Source organism: Macaca mulatta, chromosome 5 (assembly GCF_049350105.2).
Source record: "Macaca mulatta isolate MMU2019108-1 chromosome 5, T2T-MMU8v2.0, whole genome shotgun sequence".
Lineage (NCBI taxonomy): Eukaryota > Metazoa > Chordata > Mammalia > Primates > Cercopithecidae > Macaca > Macaca mulatta.
The window spans coordinates 197,105,992-197,124,880 of record NC_133410.1 but is presented as its reverse complement, the minus strand read 5'-3'; the positions used below and the strand labels follow the sequence as shown (position 1 = coordinate 197,124,880).

At 38.1% G+C, this 18,889-nt stretch overlaps 1 long non-coding RNA gene and 1 other non-coding gene across 2 annotated transcripts; one reads left to right on the top strand and one right to left on the bottom strand.

The window, feature by feature from the left end:
- Positions 1 to 2,201: 2,201 nt before the first annotated feature.
- On the bottom strand, positions 2,202 to 11,290 carry LOC114678462 (uncharacterized). Its single transcript, XR_003729911.2, has 3 exons — positions 11,100 to 11,290; positions 6,944 to 7,330; positions 2,202 to 3,429 (listed from the first exon to the last, which is right to left on the bottom strand). It is a non-coding gene; the product is annotated as an uncharacterized LOC114678462 (long non-coding RNA).
- A 5,808-nt stretch (positions 11,291 to 17,098) lies between these two features.
- On the top strand, positions 17,099 to 17,159 carry LOC114678553 (U7 small nuclear RNA). The gene has a single exon (XR_003729989.1). It is a non-coding gene; the product is annotated as a U7 small nuclear RNA (small nuclear RNA).
- Positions 17,160 to 18,889: the final 1,730 nt, after the last annotated feature.

The window sequence follows — 18,889 nt, the reverse complement described above, 5'->3', positions numbered from 1 at the left end:
TGTGTCTAGGTCAAGGTTTGTAAATGCACCAATCAGTGCTCTGTGTCTAGCTAATCCAGTGGGGGCTGGGAGAACTTTTGTGTCTAGCTAAAGGATTGTAAACGCACCAATCAGAATTCTGTGTCTAGCTCAAGGTTTGTAAATGCACCAGTCAACACCCTGTCAAAATGGACCAATCAGCTCTCTGTAAAATGGACCAATCAGCAGGATGTGGGTGGGGTCAGATAAGGGAATAAAAGCAGGCTGCCAGAGCCAGCGGCAGCCACTTGCTGAGGACCCTTTATGCTTTGTGGAGGATTTTGTCTTTTGCTCTTTGCAATAAATTTTGTTGTTGTTCACTCTTTGGGTCCATACTGCTTTTAAGAGCTGTAACACTCACCTTGAAGGTCTGCAGTTTCGGTCCTGAAGTCACTGAGACCATGAACCCACTAGGAGGAAGAAACAGCAGACACGTCTGAAGGAACGCACTCCAGACACACCATCTTTAAGAATTGTAACATTCCACGAGGGGCCACATTTCCATTCTTGAAGTCAGCGAGACCAAGAACCCACCAATTCCAGACACAAGCTGATGATCTGGAATTGCTAAATATAATTTAAAAAGTATTTATGATGTAAAATGGACACAATGTAATGCTGGTTTGGATATGGGGAATTTAATTCCTGCTTGGATGGGGGAATTGCACAGGAGTCACACATGTTCCAATTTTTCAAACGGACTCTTATTTTCACTGGAGGAGAAGAGGAAGAGCAACTGTGTGGGGCATGTGACAGAGGAAGCAGCAGAGGTGAGATAATGACCTCAGTGTTGAACACATTGAGTTTGAAGTTGCCATGTGACTTCCAGATGGCAGACTCCAGCAGCAGTCAGCTATGACACCTAAAGGTGTTGAGGAGACAGATGAACTCATGACATAAATGTTCTGTCAAGAAATATAGGTTTTAAAGATGGTACACAGAGAATGCAGAGTGGGAAGTGAAGCTTAAGGGCACCACTAACGACAGTTTGGTTCAGGAAGGGGTCACCACCAAGCAGGCTGGGAAAAGGGGACACATTATTAGGACAAAAACCAAAACTGCACTGTGGCTTGGATGATAAAGTATGTTTAAGAAAGGTCAGATTGTTAGACGAACAAATTAGAGTTATTAGCAAAAAAGAAAATGGAGCTTGTTTACTTTTTTAATGTCAAGGAGGGCACTAAGGGCTGTAGTACAGCAGCTTTATGAAGTCATGGACAGAAGTCAGACTGCCCAGGGTTGCAGAAGAGGGAGTAAAAGAAAGTTCAGTGTGACAATGAGAGGACAGGTAAGATAGAAGCGATTTCACAAAAGAAAAATGTACATGGAGCAACTTGAGCTCGTTTAAGAAAAGAATTCGTGTGCAGAGCAAGATGGAAAATATAGGACTCACAAAGAGGAAAGCAGAACAATGTCACCCAAAGGAAAGAAAGGATCAGGAACTGGTGAGGAAATTGGCATAAAATAGAGGAGAGCACCCCTCTTCCATTGTAATAAGAAAGAACAGAAGATGCAATGAGCACGGATTCAGGAAGGTTTATAGAGTTGGTTACAAAAACTTCTTTCTTTGGCCAGACCCCGTGGCTCATGCCTGTAATCCCAGCACTTTGGGAGGCCGAGGCAGGTGGATCACCCGAGGCTGGGAGTTTGAGATGAGCCTGACCAACATGGAGAAACACTGTCTCTACTAAAAATACAAAATTAGCCAGGTGTGGTAGCGGGTGCCTGTAATCCCAGCTACTTGGGAGACTGAGGCAGGAGAATATCTTGAACCCGGGAGATGCAGGTTGCAGTAAGCCAAGATCATGGCATTGCACTAGAGTCTGGGCAACAACAGCGAAACGCTGTCTCAAAAAAAAAAAAAAAAAGAAAGAAAGAAAACTTACTAATTTATGGCTCCTATTATCCCCACGGAAACGCTGGGAGAGACAAAGGTGGTGGGTATGTGAGGTTAAAAGTGAAAAGAGAACTTCTGAAACCACAACTGTAGAGAATGCGTGAAATGACTAGCACGCATAGGAGTTCTCAACAAAAGTCGCAGGCTGAGTTACGGTGACACGGCAGCATCTAGCAGCGCAGTTAGTAACTATTAACAGTACCACAAAGAAAGATTGATGGTGGTCGATGTATGTGGGAGGTTACAAGACATGCCCCAGTACTCAAACCAAGAACATGTAAACATAACATTTACATTGCTTTTTATTTTAAAAAATTAGAAAATGTCATCAGAGAACTTGAGAAACTTACGACAGAAATGAGCACGATCTGACCTTGAGTGGGAACGTGTCCTGTTGAACCAAACTCCTTCTCCTTTAGTAGCATGAGCAATGTGGTATACAAGAGATTGTGTCTATTATATTGACAGATATGACACATTCTCTAGAAATAATGTATGTTATAGTTGAGGAGGCATTATTCGCTAACGTTACTAGACCATAAACTCCTTAAGTTATTAGTCTGCTTTTCACGTTGCTGCAAAAAACAGCTATGAAAGTTTTTCACAGAGAGTACACCCAAAATAAATATTTATCGAATGAATTAAAGAATGATCAAAGATACATACAATCTGGAGCAGAACCTCCAGGTTTGTACCCTTTTCGGTCTTGACTGTTTTAACTTGGATGAGAAAAAGACAGCATAGTTATAAAACCTGTATTTGATATGCAAACAAGAAGAACTCGTTAGAATAAATTGATAACCCTGTATTTTTCTTTAAATTTAACTAAACAGATATAGGATGGGAGAGATTAACAAAAGATAAGCTCATTCTGATGAGGCACATCTATTTAAAAATACAATTATGATTCTATGCCACAAAAATATGAAATGATATTTTAGGGTGGTAATACTGTCCTGTGCACAATGTGAACACATTGGAAATACTGAATTCAGTTTTGTGTGCTGTTATTAAATCCGACTCATAGTCTCATAGACAGTTTTTTTAGATAAACATAGAAATTGACCCTTCTTATGTCAAAGCTTGAACCTTACACTTGTTTTATCTGAGTTCCTTCCTCAGGAAATGCCCTTCAGGCCCTCAAAAAGGTTTCAAAGAACTGAAACTCACCAGATCACCACATCCAGATAATGAGATGCTGGACCCCTCATTCATTATGATGACTTCCTTGACCCTTCCTAGTTCCTGTTTTCTTACACATTGTCACATTTCTTCCCTGCTGTGTAAACTCTTAGTTTTAGTCAATCGGGCAGATGAATTTGAGACCTGAGCTCCCATCTTCTTGGCTGCAGCACCGGATTAAAGCTTCTTCCTTGGCGATGCTCATCATCTCAGTCATTGTCTTTCTGTGCAGCGAGCAGTAGGACCTAGACTGTGCTCCTCGTGTTTTGGTAACATTGTGGGTAATTAGGTAGAGATTACCTGGGCAAATGGTAACTAAGATCTCCAAACCTCTGAAAAAAAATGAGGACAGGGATATGGAGATGAGCAGCTCAGGGAGAAAATTAAAAGGAAAACAGATCATTGTCTAGTAGACTGTAGGACTTCCCACTTTATGGAGGAGTTGTACTCATTGACCTTTAAGATGCTGTCATATTCAGATTTCCTATGTTTCCTATTCGAAAGGAAACCTAGAGGGTTGGAATGGAAAAGCTACGTAAACATTTTAATTCTTGCTCACCAATAGGAGTATCAGGAAACCAATCAGTTCCTCTTTAATGGAATCTTTGCAATAAGACATATTAATTTCTTAACCTTGTTGAGCCAAGCATATTTTTTCCTTATAAATGTTTGTCTTACTTGCAGGTAAAGGGGAATTAGTTTAACAGATCCAAATTTACTGCGTGTAATTTTGTCTTGAAGGTAAATTTGCTTTCAACCAAAATATTTGCTGAGTCACTGGACTCCAGATTTTTCAGATTTGGTTTTCAGACCTTCTATTGAAAATGTGAGTTGTATTTTTATCTGATTTAATTTTAAATGGTCAGTAGTTAACGAGTTATCTATACCAGTTCAACTTGCAAAAGCACTTCATATATTTAGGTGAAAATAGTGTCAAAAATTTAAAACATAATTATTGTGTTTCTTTTAATTACTTTTTGCCGATTTTCTTTTATTTAAGTATATAACATGAAAATGGAATTAAGCCAGAGTTCTGGCCAATATTTCTTTTTGATACATAAAATTTCACTAATATTTATATTATGTAAAATCTCTGTTAGATACTTTGTTTTTAATGGCTTTCTAAGCTAGTTATATAGTTTATACCTTTAAAAAGAAGATTCAGCTAACTAGAATCAATATTAGGGAAGAATTTTATACACATTTACACATCTATAATAACATTTAGAACTTTTTATGATTTATAGATTTATAGGGAGATTCTGTTGAACTGATTCTGGACATGTTTTGTATCTTAAGCTATTTAATCTATTTGTACTCTGTTAAGACTAGCTATAAACACAAAGTATGTCTAACTACCACCACATCCACATACCTAAACTCTGATGTCTTAGAAACAGTATAAAGCAAAAATCTAAACTTAAATGTACTGACTTCAGAGGCACCTTAATATTTATACAACACTCTAAATAATGTGGTTTGGACCACTATAATTAAATAAATTCCTATTTTAAAATACTTCAAGTTAAATTGGTTATATATATATAGAAGTACAATACATTTAGAATTTTTTTACACTTTCTGTTCCTGACTAGGCAAGATTTTTTAATCTTTTGTTTTTCAGACCAGACAAAAAATTTCACATGAGGAACATTTGAAATTACTAATGAGAGGAAAAAATGGCCTTGGCTTTTACAGTGGTGTTTTAATAGTTCTCTCTGAAAAGCTGTGAACCAAAATGGAAAATAAGTTGGAATGAACTTAGAACAGATTTTAGAAGGCAAAACATAAACCATCACTTGGAAAGTGGTTTTTAAGCATTAATTTTACACATACTATTTGTTAACTCTTGTGTCACTCAATTTGTTTCTTGCTTTTACTTTTGTTTTTCAAATTTAATTTCTCCTTAATGCATAATTACACAAATGCAGTAACCAGTGAAATTAAAACATCACACAGAGAACACCAATATTTTTCTCTAACTGTAGCTTAAAAATCTGTTCTGACAAAATATAATTATCTAAGTGAGCATTGGCTGTGGTTGGAAGGAATGCACTATTTTGGAAATAGTTTTAAGCCAAAAGAGTTGGATTCTGTGCCTGTGTTCTTCATTTTCTAGCAATAGTGTCACGAATTGGTCACTTTAAGACTCAGACTCTTCCATCTCTGCGATGAACAATTGTATATTCTTAGTTTATCTTTCAGGATTGTTGTAATAAACTGGAATATAAACCAACTAATTATGAATAAGACATTATAAAAATGAATTATAATATGCTCAAAGTCATCTCTCTGCGTGGGTGCATATGTATCTTTCTCCAACCTGTATTCTAGTAGAGAGTGTTTCTGAAAATACTTTGTTTCTGATTCCCTGTCTATGTCAAAAGGAGTTCTTATCACATGTATAGAATATTTCTAAAGTAATACAAATAATAAAAAGAAATTAAGGCCTTTATAGGTCGTATCTCTTGTATAGCAATTTGACTATTGATTTTGAGGTGTTTTTTCAGATTAAAATCTGGTGTTTGTAGAAAGACATTTTGGCTTTTCACTGCTTTATTATTAATAAATGACTGTCACTATTTGTGGAACTACCTGTACCAAGACTAGCTGAATTTGGATGTAGTATTTTCCCTAACAACTTTTGGAAATACCACAGGCTTGTGTCCTGGTGTTTGAGGAAGAAATATCAATGATTCTCATGGTGTGTGGTCTCCTAATGAGCTATTCCAGTCTTGGATGCTGAATTTCAACCCTCTTACTAACTGTTTTAACTTCTAGACACAATTCATATGTTCTGTAGCTTTATGGAATTATGTACAAAATGTTTAAGTCAAAAACAAGTTTTTTCTCAGTAAAAGTTGGAGTAGATGGTGTGAACTCTTATCTCACTGAAATTCACTTAAATCAACATTTGTTATCCAATGCACAGAATGGTAGCACGGAAACAGCAAAGAGCTTTTGAGTTTAAAACTTGAGAGTAGGTTCTGAGTATTTAACTGATCTATTTTTAACAAGCACATCTGTTCTGCAACTCAATTTTTTAATCTTAATAAGGGTATAGAACTATGTATTTTATAAGTTCCATTTACAACTGTTGATTCTCTGAACTCCAATACTCTAGATAGATTTTGTTTTGAAAAAACAAACATCTTCTTGAAGTCTATGTAAGCCATTTTTAATAATACAATTTCAGCATATATGACGGAGGGTCTGGAATGGGCCTTGGTCACTCTTAGAAAATACTGTTTTTTAGGTAGCTTGCTAAATTGAAATACAACTCTTTTATTATAATGTGCCATGGCAAAAAAAAAAGGTTATGAAAGACTCTACGTTCTATGATTATAACAGCTGTTTTATATGCATTTTAGAAGAAAACATAGCATATATATATATATATTTGATTTTCATGGAAAAAGTAATTTATAATTTGGCTTAGATACTTAATCATCATACTCAGCATGTAGCTTACAAATTTTCTATCTGGATCAATAAATGCTGTTAAGTTGTGTAAAAATAATTTAATATACTGCATTCTCAGTGTTTTGGAATGAATATAAGTGTGTGTATGTACATATATACATACACACACACATATACACCCACTGTTTAAAAAACAATTGTACAAAATATGCATATTCCCAAATTATTCTTCCATAAGGTAAAAGCAATAGAGATAGCATTATTTTATTGACCGTTTGGCAATGATGCTATTGCTTACACCAAGTATACAGTCTGACATCTTTGCTGGTCTTTCAATATGCTCAATTATCTGGACCCGTTTAATCTGCCCAGGCTCCTCCCTGTTGCTCATCCACCTTGATCTGCTATCCTAGTGGTTCTCACCTTCACCTTTTCTCATCTTTTCCTTTCCTAATTCCCATCTCGATGTTGTGGTCAAGAACGGTGTTTCCGTCTGCTGAAAACTCCCTATTTTCATATGAATCATGTTTACTCTTTACGAAGTATGACCATGCTGGTAATTCCAGTGCTTCAGAAGGCAGAGGTAGGATAATCACTTGAGGCCAGGGATTTGAGACCAGCTTGGAAAACGCAGGAGATTCCTTCTCTATAAAAACTTATTTTACAATTAACCAGGTGGGGTGGAATGTGCCTGTGGTCCTGGCTATTCAGGAGGCTGAGGCAAGATGATCTCTTGAGGTGAGGAGTTCAAGGCTGCAGTCAGCCATGGCTGTGCCACTACACTCCACGGCTGGGCAACAGAGTGAGACCCTGTCTCAAAATAAACGAACAAATAAATAAGTGAGAAGCATACTATGCCTGCTGCAGTCCACCCTGACCTCTCTCTTCTTTGAACTCTCATCGCATTATGACAATACCCAAATGTTTAGAATTTTGCCTGCTCCAATTTTTGTGTGTTTTCATTTGCAATTGAAACCACACGAGATTTTAGGTCTTTTGGAGATAGGGACTTGTGCTATACTTCTTTGAATTACCCTCTATCTGCTTTATTTATGACTGTCAATCATTAAGAAACTTGCATTTGTTGCGCCCCTTCCCTTTTAGTAATAGTCATTTGGGCCCCTGATAGCCTGATCTGTTGATCATAACTGGTTCCAGAATGGGCATGTGAACCAGATGGTCCAATCAGAGTAAGATAGAGGATTTTTCTTTGATGGTTAAGGGAAAGGAAACTTTCTCTTCTAAATGCTGCGGTGTGCAAGGGTGATATGGTTTGGCTCTGTGTCCCCACCTAAATCTCATCTCAAGTTAAAATCCCCACATGTGGAGGGAGAGGCCTGGTGGGAGGTGATTGGATCATGGGGGCGGTGTCCCCATGCTGTTCTCGTGACAGTGAGTTGTCATGAGATCTGATGGTTTGAAAGTGTTTGTCAGCTCCCCCTTGCTCTCTCTTGCTGTCTCTCTCCCCTGCTGCCTTGTGAAGACGTGCCTTGCTTCCCCTTCCCCTTCGCCTTCCCCCCATGACTGTAATTTTCCTGAGGCCTCCCCAGCCATGCAGAACTGTGAGTTAATTAAACCTTTTTGTTTATAAATTACCCAGTCTAAGGGAGTATTTTTATAGCAGTGTAAAAATGGACTAATACAGGGGATAAGGCTTGAAACCCCTGCAGCCTTTTATCACCACTAGGGAAAGCATCCTGAAAAGATGTCATTGGAACAAAGTGCATCGGACAAGAAAATAGCAGAGAAACTGAGCTGCTGGAGACCAAGTTGATCCATACATAAAGCCCCCTGCTACCTCTGGTCTTGTCTTGTTTCCTGAGGTAACACATTCTCTGTATTGTTTAAGCTATGTTATATTAGGTCTTTATGGTATTTGAAAATGATTCTGTCCTAATTGATACTTACATACCACAAGCAACGATTTTGCACTAGATAATTCCTAGGAGATATAACACAGAAGGACACATACCATAGTTTTATATTGGCTTAAGAATAAGTTTTGAGGCTTACACTAAGAAAATACTATAGAACTTATTCTAGTGTCTTGTGTTTGTGAGTCTATGTATGTGTGTGAGAGAGACAGCGAGAAAGAAAAAACACTACGGTGAGTTGCAATTTATTACTATAAGATTATGTTCTCTGAGAAGCAATTAACCTTATTCTAAGGAATAAAACAGTGGAGGCTAGTTACTCAAATGATGCTCTTAAAATAACTTTTGAAAAATTCAAATAATTAGATAACTGGATATTTAAATGAAATTTTTGAACTATAATACCTATTTTTATTATTTTGTAAACACTTTGGTTTAAGAAATTTTTTACCTACTTATACATTTCTGCTGTCTGAAAGAGAACAGTGGTTTTTATAAATAGTAGTTGTGGCTGATAGGCAGTCTTTTTCTTTGACTTTCTTTCCCCTGGAGTGTGGACATTCAACTTCAGGCCAAACACTTTAGATTTTTATGAGTTATGACACTGTTTTATAAAGGAAGCCGACAGAGTTGGTTTGAGGGAGGAAAATAAAAGAGAGAAGAAAAGATGCATTCCAAACGTAGTTAACTGCTTTATAGTTGACTACTAAACATTGTTAGTATACTGCCCATAAATCCAAGCTTTTGATGTCTTAAAATATAAAATATCATTAGAAAATTAGGACATATTCTTAGAGCTTTTAATGGTAGACATAGGACCTGGTTTAAATTTGGATTCTCAAAGCTTTTTTAGAGTGCACAAATCTCTCAATGATTCTGGAACTGTTTTAAAGTGAAGGGAAGGTAATAAGAGCCCAGGAATTTTGTTGCTTAGAATTATTACCAAACCACTTCTAACAAGAGCAGCTGGATGGCGGCTGGATGGCACCATCTTGGATAAGAAACACAGCTCAATAAGCCTTTAAAAAATAATATGTGTGTCAACAAAAAAGGAATGTGGGTTAAAGGGAAAATCTGAATTTAGAAACCCTACACTAAGTGAATTAATTGACCCTAGTTCTTGATATTTATGTTGAGGTACCTTATATTATAATTATTTATTTATTCATAATTATTTAACGAGGACCTATGTGTGCCAGGTATTCCTCCAGAGACTGAAGATAAAAATCACTGCCATCGAGATTGCGGCCCAGTAGGTGAGTCAAACAATAAAAAATATAAGTATATATAAAACATAATGTGTATTAGCAACCACTGAAAGAAAAATATAAGAAGGAGATTTAAAGTGCTGGTGTGAGTACGGGATGCCTGTTACTTTTAGAAAAGATGACAAAGAAGCACTTCATTAAGAAAAGCTTCTGAGTAAAGATTGGAAATTGGGAGGAAACCAGCAGCTGGATGTTTTGGCAAAAACAGCATTTGAGGCAGAGTCAAGGGCACATGCAAAGGCCCTGAGGCAAGAGCTACTTAGCAAACTAGGAAAAAATAGATTATTAGGAAATGAGATCAGAGAGGTAATAAGGGACCAAATCTTCAGTAAGACATAGTGCATATACATGTATGTTTATTGCGGCGCTATTCACAATAGCAAAGACTTGGAACCAACCCAAATGTCCATCGATGATAGACCGGATTAAGAAAAATGTGGCACATATACACCATGGAATACTATGCAGCCATAAAAAAGGATGAGTTGATGTCCTTTTCAGGGACATGGATGAAGCTGGAAACCATCATTCTCAGCAAACTATCACAAAGACAGAAAACCAAATACTGCATGTTCTCACTCATAGGTAGGAATTAAACAATGAAAACACATGGACACAGGGAGAGGAACGTCACATGCTAAGGCCTGTTGGTGGGTGGGGGCTGTGGGAGGCATAACTTCAGGAGAAATACCTAATGTAAATGATGAGTTGATGGGTGCAGCAAACCAATATGGCACATGTATACCTATGTATCAAACCTGCATGTTGTGCACATGTACCCTAGAACTTAAAGTATAATAAAAATAAATTAATTAATTAATTAATTAATTAAATGAATAAATACAATAGTACAAATACTCTGAAAAAAAAGGCATAGTGCATATCTTGGCATTTACTCTGAGTGAATTGTTAAGCCACTAAATGTTTGCATGAGCAGTTCTGTTATTTCGCTATGTGCAATAATTGTTTTTATTTTCACTTTCCCTTTTTTTCTCCCCTGTGGTGCCTTCTTTTTTTAACTGGCAAGTCAAACAATCACTGTTATATCTCAGATAGTTCTTATGTTTCTCTTGATGTTTCTTTTTAGAGTTTGTGGAATTCTGAGCAGGTAATTTCTGAACCTTTCTCCCTCTCCCTTCTCCGTTCCCCCTTTCCTATCCTCCCCTTCTCATTCTTTCCTTGTCCTCCTTTTCCCCCACTTCCTCTTCTTCTTTTACTTCTTCTTCTAGTAAATATATTCTAGATATAGTTACTTTTCTGAATCTTAAAGATAATACTGAAACCAACTCAGTAGTCCCATAGGTAAGTTCTTTTGGATAAGCATAGAAATTGACCCTCTGGTCTTAAAGCTGGAAACTTATATTTGATTTATCTGATTTGCTTCCTCAGGCAAACACCTTCAAGCTTCTCAAAAAATAACAAAGAACTGAAACTCACCAGATCACCACATCCAGACAATGAGATGCCAGGCCTCTCACTCCTCATGATTGCTTCCCTGCCCCTCCCCAGTTCCTGTTTTCTTACACATTTCTTACACATCTTCCCAGCTGTATAAGCCTGCAGTTTTACTTGGTCATGGAGATGGATTTGAGGCTGAGCTCCCATCTTCTTGGCTGCAGCACCCGGTTAAATCCTTCCTTGCCAATACTCATGACCTCAGTCAATGGCTTTCTGTGAAGCGAGCAGCAGGCCCTAGACTGAATCCCTTGTGTTTCAGTAACAATACTACTTTTGTTTTTCTGTAATAGATGGCAAAGCCTGAAAAGTCCATTTATTTTCCTCTGCACTCATTCCTGAAAAAGGAGTGAGTTACTCAGAATTGGCATTAGTCTGTGCCCTGTGCCGCACTCATGGTTCACATAAGTCCTCCTAGACATAGTACCTCATATCTCAACCTCAAGTTTAGTGCACTACATCTGTCAATGCTTCATTTTTGGTGTCCATCAACTTTAGTCCAGGGAAATTCTGCAGGACTAAGGATATTCTGCTAGGAATGCCGAATTGTCAGATACAGGCTGATTTTGAATTTTCTATTTCAAATGGAAAATTGTTCTTAATTCAGAATATTTATTTATTTATTGAGATGGAATCACGCTGTGTTGCCCAGACTGGAGTACAGTGGTGCAGTCTCAGCCCACTGCAACCTCTGCTCCTGGGTTCAAGCAATTCTCCCACCTCAGCTTCCCTGGTAGCTGGGACAACAGGCGTGTGCCACTAGGCCTGGCTAATTTTTGTATTTTTAATAGATTCAGGGTTTCACCACATTGGCCAGGTTGATCTCAAACTCCTGACCTCAAGTGATCCACCCACTTCGGCCTCCCAAAGTGCTGGGGTTACAGGCATGAGCCACCGTGCCTGGACTTAATTCAGAATTATTCTACAATTCAGGGCTATCAAAGCCACACTTCATAGAAACATCCTTAAAATCAGATTATGATTGCTTCTACTTCATTTTATTACTTTTTGCATGTGTATTCTGAAATGTCTTCTTGAAATTTATTCTTCATGTATATTTTTGAATTGTTTCAATTTGAAATATTTATAAAGCATTTATTACATATTCTGAAGTGCATGTATAAATTTATACTTTATAAACAAATGGGATATAATACAGCTTGATAACATGCTAGCAGCTGGCCATTATGTTAAGCCATGTTAACTCAGAAAGGTGCTCTAATAATTTCCCATCAAAAAAGCTACCTGTAGATGCACTATTCCACACTCACTGGTATGGATGAAAAAAGTCTAAAATCCCAAAAAGTTTTTGCGAATGCAGAGCAAAAGGAACTCTGCCCCTGCTGGCGGAATTGTAGTTTAGTATAATGACTGTAGAAAACTGGCAGTTTCTTCTAAAGTTAAACATATATTTACCTTATGAACTTGAAATTCCATTTCTAGGTACTAATCTTAAAAAAAAAAAGGCCAGGTGTGAGTGCTCAAGTCTGTAATCCCAGCACTTTGGGAGGCTGAGGTGGGCAGATCATGAGGTCAGAAGATCAAGACCATCCTGAACAACATGGTGAAACCCCGTCTCTACTAAAATACAAAAAATTAGCCAGGCCTGGTGGCGGGCACCCGTATTCCCAGCTACTCAGGAGGCTGAGGCAGGAGAATTGCTTGAATCCGGGAGGCAGAGGTAGCAGTGAGCCGAGATCATGCTACTGCATTCCAGCCAGGTGACAGAGCGAGATTCAGTCTTAAAAATAAATAAATAAAAATAAAAACACAGTACCACCAAAAGACTTGCTTGAGACTGTTCATAACAGCTATATTTATAAACTTTTTTTAAAATTGGGTTGACTCAAAATATCTAAGCAGGAGAGTATCTAGAAATAATAGCAGAGCAGATGGTGGAACAGTACTCAGGAATCCTGATAAATGCACCCACAGGAATGACTTTCAAAGTATTGTCTTAAGTTGGTGATGCTAATGAAAAGAAGGTAAGAACAAGTGAAACAAATGCACGGTGATAGAAATAAGCTGTGGTTGCCTTTGGGCCATGGGAGTTGACCAGCAGGGGCATGAAGATGCTTTCTGGGACTTTGAAAACACCCGAAATCGTGATTGAGGTGCTGATTACATGAGTTTATATATTTATCAAAACATACCAAAATCAACACTCTAAGCTCTCTGCAGATGAGATATATAAATTTCACCTCAGTAAGAAATACTTTTTAAATAATAAATTTTATATTACTTTTTCTAAAATGCATATGAATTGGTAATACTAAAAGAGTAGCAAAATTTGGAAATAGAATGTTCATTATTTATTCATATTTGTTCATTTTAGCATAACCTTACAAATTAAAATAACACCATTAAATATCAATATGCCATTTTATTGTATTGCTATTGAACTTTACTTTGTCAAAAGTGGTATTTTCAGGGGTATCAGAATATATTCCTTTTAAGCAAAGGATTTTGTTAACATCGTAAATATAAAAGTCATATATTATTAAAATATTACCAATATCTCATAAATGTCATAATGAATACATCCTATTTTTTTACTTAAATTGTAACATTAACATTACTCAAGAAGAATAGCACATATTAATGTATTTCTCTGTGATTTTACGATGTGAAAGCACAATACATCAATACATCCCCTTCAAGTAGTGGTATTATTATACATTTTTAGTTCCATTTAAAGTTCTCCATACTCACAGTTCGGTCCTCATTGTAATTTTCACCAACACTTTAAGTTTCATGGCAGGTGACTGGGACCCACAATGCTGTCTTACAAACTTATGAAAGAAATTATTAGTAGAAAGTAAAAGGATGATTTCACTTTACCAAGACCTGTTCTCATCTGTATTCTTTCCTTGCCCACAAGCGCAGTATGATCGATTGAAACCTTTGTTGTAGAATACTGATTAGTCGCTAAGAAAAACAAAGGCTAAGGTTACAAGACTATTTTCTATTAAAAACACATAATCCTAATACCAACAGTTTACATTCAACGAAGAAACAAGCTTTTTCTTGGAGAACTAATGATGATACAATTGTGTTCAGAATTGATGGGTTCTAGGTCTCACCAACTTCAAGAATGAAGCCTTGAACCCTCGCGGAGAATGTTAGGGTTCTTAAAGATGGTGTGTCCAGAGTTTGTTCCTTCTGATGTTCGCACATGTTCAGAGTTTTTTCCTTCTGGTGGGTTCGTGGTCCCACTGGTTTCAGGAGTGAAGCTGCAGACCGTCCAGGTGGGTATCATTGCTAATAAAGACAGTGCGGACCCAAAGACAGAGCAGCAGCAAAATCTATTGAAAAGAGCAAAAGAACAAAACTTCCACATTCCTAAAAGAGTCTAAAGTGGATTGCCCCTGCTGGCTCCCGCAGCCTGCTTTTATTCCCTTATCTGACCCCACCCACATTCTGCTGATTGGTCCATTTTACAGAGAGCCGATTGGTCTGTTTTGACAGTGTGCTGACTGGTGCATTTACAATACTCTAGCTAGACATAAAAGTTCTCCAAGTCCTCACCAGATTAACTAGACACAGAGCACTGATTGGTGCATTTACAAACCTTGAGCTAGACACGGGGTGCTGATTGGTGTGTTTACAAACCTTGACCTAAACACAGAGTGCTGACTGGTGTATTTGCAATCCTTTAGCTAGACATAAAGGTTCTCCAAGTCCCCACCAGATTAGCTACATACAGTGTGCTGATTGGTGCATCCACAAACCCGGAGCTAGACACAGAGTGCTGACAGATGCATATACAATCCTCCAGCTAGACATAAAAGTTCTCCAAGTCCCCACCCAACTCAGGAGCCCAACTGGCTTCACCTGGTGGATGACGCACTGGGCCACAGGCAGAGCTACCCATCAGTCCAGCGCTGTGCCCCCGCACTCCTCAGCCCTTGGGCAGTTGATGGGACCTGGCACGGTGGAGCAGGGGGCTGCGCTCATTGGGGAGGCTTGGGCTGTGCAGGAGCCCACAATGGGGGAGAGGATTGGGCATGGTGGGCTGCAGGTCCCCAGCCCTGCCCCACAGGGAGGCAGCTGAGGCCCCTGGAGAATTCAAGTACAGCCCCAGGGGGCCAGCACTGCTGGGGGATGCCCGGCACCCTCCGCAGCTGCTGGTCAGGGTGCTAAGCCCCTCACTGGCACCAGCCAGCAGCTCTGAGTGCAGGAACCCACCCGGAACTCGTGCTGGCCCAGAGCACCACACCAGCCCTGGCTCCCACCCGCACCTCTCCCTCCACACCTCCTGGTAAGCAGAGAGAGCTGGCTATGGCCTCGGCCAGTCCGGAGAGGGGCTCCCACAGTGCAGTGGTGGGCTGAAGGGCTCCTCAAGTGCTGCCAGAATGGGCACTGAGGCCAAGGAGGCGCTGAAAGTGAAGGCTGCTAGCACATTGTCACCTCTCATTATGATACCTATTGTTATTGAAATTATTTTATATATAATCATAATTGTGATTGCACAGGTGATTTTTAAATGCACGTTTCTAAATTCTCAGTAAAATTCAGATCTTCTGAAAAAAAATAAGTTAATAGAAATGTAAAAAGGAGAAGTGATATAGAAAGAAGCAAGACATGATAAATAAGATTTTTTTCAAATTCAGATGATATTACAATATATATGTGATTACCAAATTGTTAGGAGTAAACAGAATAACCCCTAAAAGTAGACCATCTTCAAAGTGGCAGTCACATTCTTCAATACTCCACAGAGGTCCTCTGCCAATAAAATTATTGTGATTCTTCCCAATTTCTTATTCCTGAGAGGACATATCATAAATTCTGTTATAATTTCAAATAATTTAATTGCCACACCCACCAAAGGGCATTCAAAATTAATGGACTGTAGAAAGCCCGAAGTCCAATCGTTGGATGCTTTCAGCATTGCCAAATCTAGCATGTTTTCTTTAAACTGAGTGACATTTTTTTTATAAGGTCTGTATTTATGGACAGGATCAAAGTATGTGCCCTATTTACATTTAAATTGCATATACATTTGATTTCCAACAGTTCCAGTGACAACTATCATCTTTAATAGAGTATTTCTATCTTGTTAGTGACTGATATTTGGAGTGAATAATTTCATCTGAGAACTTTTAGTTTCTCACACTTTACCATTAAATAGTCCCAATTTATGAAATAACACTCACAGTTTGAGAATATTATGCTGTATTCATTGCAAATATCTTCCCACTTTAACTTCACATCAAGTAATATAGGAAGGAAAGACAACTGAAGGTAAAGTATTGGGCATGGATGTCACATTTCTTGGCAGATTTTTAATTTAGCTTCGTAACCTTAATGTGAGATAAATGATACAATCCTCATTGCAAGGCTTACAGTACCATTTAAATACGTGACAACACTGACAACAACATAGATCAGAAGCTGTGTGTGGGGGGGGAGGGGTTCTTTAATGGACATAGGTGGTCCAGACCTCAATCACAAATCTCATTCAAAAGACAGCCTTTCTGGTGGCTAGTGACCCCTCCAGGGAACTCAGAGCTTCCGTTTCAGCGTTTCTAAACATGCAACTTAGGATGGTGGCTTTCCTGACCTTGTGATACTGTGCCATACAGAAAAAAAAAAAAGGAAAGAAAAGAGAGGGAATTTCCATCTTGTTCGTCCCTCGAGACTATCTTGGAAAATGAAAGAGGCTGTGTCATATTAGTGAACATAGGAACTTAACAGCATTCACCTTTTTAAAAGAATTTTAGTGTAAAATACAACATGTTGTTTTCAGTAATTTGGGAGAAATTATGATTGACAGTTCAATTGAATTGTAGTCAGTAGTATTAATGTAGATGAATCATCTAAAGATTTGTAAGCAATTTTAACAGCAATGGAAAACAATGTTATATAAATACAATGCTCAATAGGTAACAACTCATATTCAGTAACAGATGAAGACAGACAACTCTGTTCACATACATTATGATATAATGAGAAAATTGGTTAAGAACGCAAATTTAGAGTGCTACAGCCCTTTTAAAATTTGTCTAGCAAGTTTTCCAGTTTTCACTGGAACCTCCACTCCAATCAAAAAAACAAACAAACAAACAAACAAACAAAAAACGAAAAACCCACAAAAGAACTCTAGAATCAAGTTGGCTGATTTTATATTCTAGAGCTAGCACTTCTCAAGTGTGTAACTTTCATCAAGTACCCTGTCCTCTCTGAGCCTCAGTATGTTCATCTGTAAAACGGTGGTAACACTGATGTCAAGGGTTCAAGACCAGCCTGGCCAACGTGGTGAAATATCGCCTCTACTAAAAATATAAAAATTAGGCCGGGTATGGTGGTTCATGCCTGTAATCCCGGCACTTTGGGAGGCCGAGGCAGGCGGATCAAGAGTCAGGAGATCAAGATCATCCTGGCTAACACAGTGAAATCCTGTCTCTAATAAAAATACAAAAAAATTAGCTGGGCGTGGTGGTGGGTGCCTGTAATCCCAGCTACTCGGGAGGCTGAGGCAGGAAATGGCGTGAATCTGGGAGGCAGAGCTTGCAGTGAGCCGAGATCGCGCCACTACACTCCAGCCTGGGCTACAGACCGAGACTTCGTCTCCAAAAAAAAAAAGGTGGTAACACTTCTAGGTCACTCTTAGGGTTGTTATGAAGACCAAATTAAGTAATACAGATATAGCACATTACCTGATGGCCATCAGTAATTATTACATAAATTATGTATGTTTCTGTATTACTTAATACCTTAAAAGAATAAATTTCACATTCACTTATCATGATAGTTTCCAGACAGATTTATAGCTTAGTTTAACTCAGATCATAATCTCAGTAATATATGTTCTTAAATTAGGTTGCAGGAGTGCTGTTAGAAAACATTTATTCTTCCAAGACTTTTAGAAATATCTGCTATTTTTAAAGGGCAGGATAAATCCACTCTTCCTTTCCCTAATTTCCACTCCCCCCTGCACTGTTAAATTTTCTGCATGTTTGTTTACATAAACACTGATAAAGCACAATGTAACTAACATTTTCTATGTATATAAAGTATTGAAAATGCCCAATAGCTTTAAGACATGGTGAATGTATTACATATGGTTCAATTGACCTGAATGAATTTGCAAAGATTTGTTTTCTCAAAATATTTTTACTAACTGTAAGATTGGCCGTTATCCATGGTGGATGCAGAGAAGTGTTTTTAGAAGGAGCTCTATCCCCTGAGAACTTGCTAGATATCCTGCCTGACATATCCCTTGAATTTGAAACTGCTGGGTATTTAATGATTTGAGGACCTTTACCCGGTCATTCTTCCGATGTTCAAATTCATTCTCCCTGAAGTCTGAATTTTGTCCAGCCAGTTGATAATTTAATTCACTCGTCAAACATCTTTCACTTATTCTCATCATTGATCTTTGCTTGTGGTTTTTGATTGTCTCCTGTGGTGTTCACACTGAATGTGTAATATTCAATTAAGGTCTTGGAAGGCAGCTCAGTCTCTGCCTCTCATCCTTAGTGGCTATCCTTCTGTCTCCTTGACTATCTGCTCAGTGTATTCTGTACTCAAACAGTCATTGTCAATGGTTACTACAATTCTTGCTTCATTTCCTATGCTTTGATTCACCACAGACACCTTACGGATACCACAGGCATTAGCACCAGAGGTGATTTCAATCTAAAGAATGCTATGTAGCTCACGAGAAATGCCTCAAATGTCAAACTTTCCAACTAAGATTTTCCCTTCGCCATTGCTTCCTCATCTTTATAAATTCAAACGGTTGTCAGAATATAAGGTCTGTGTCT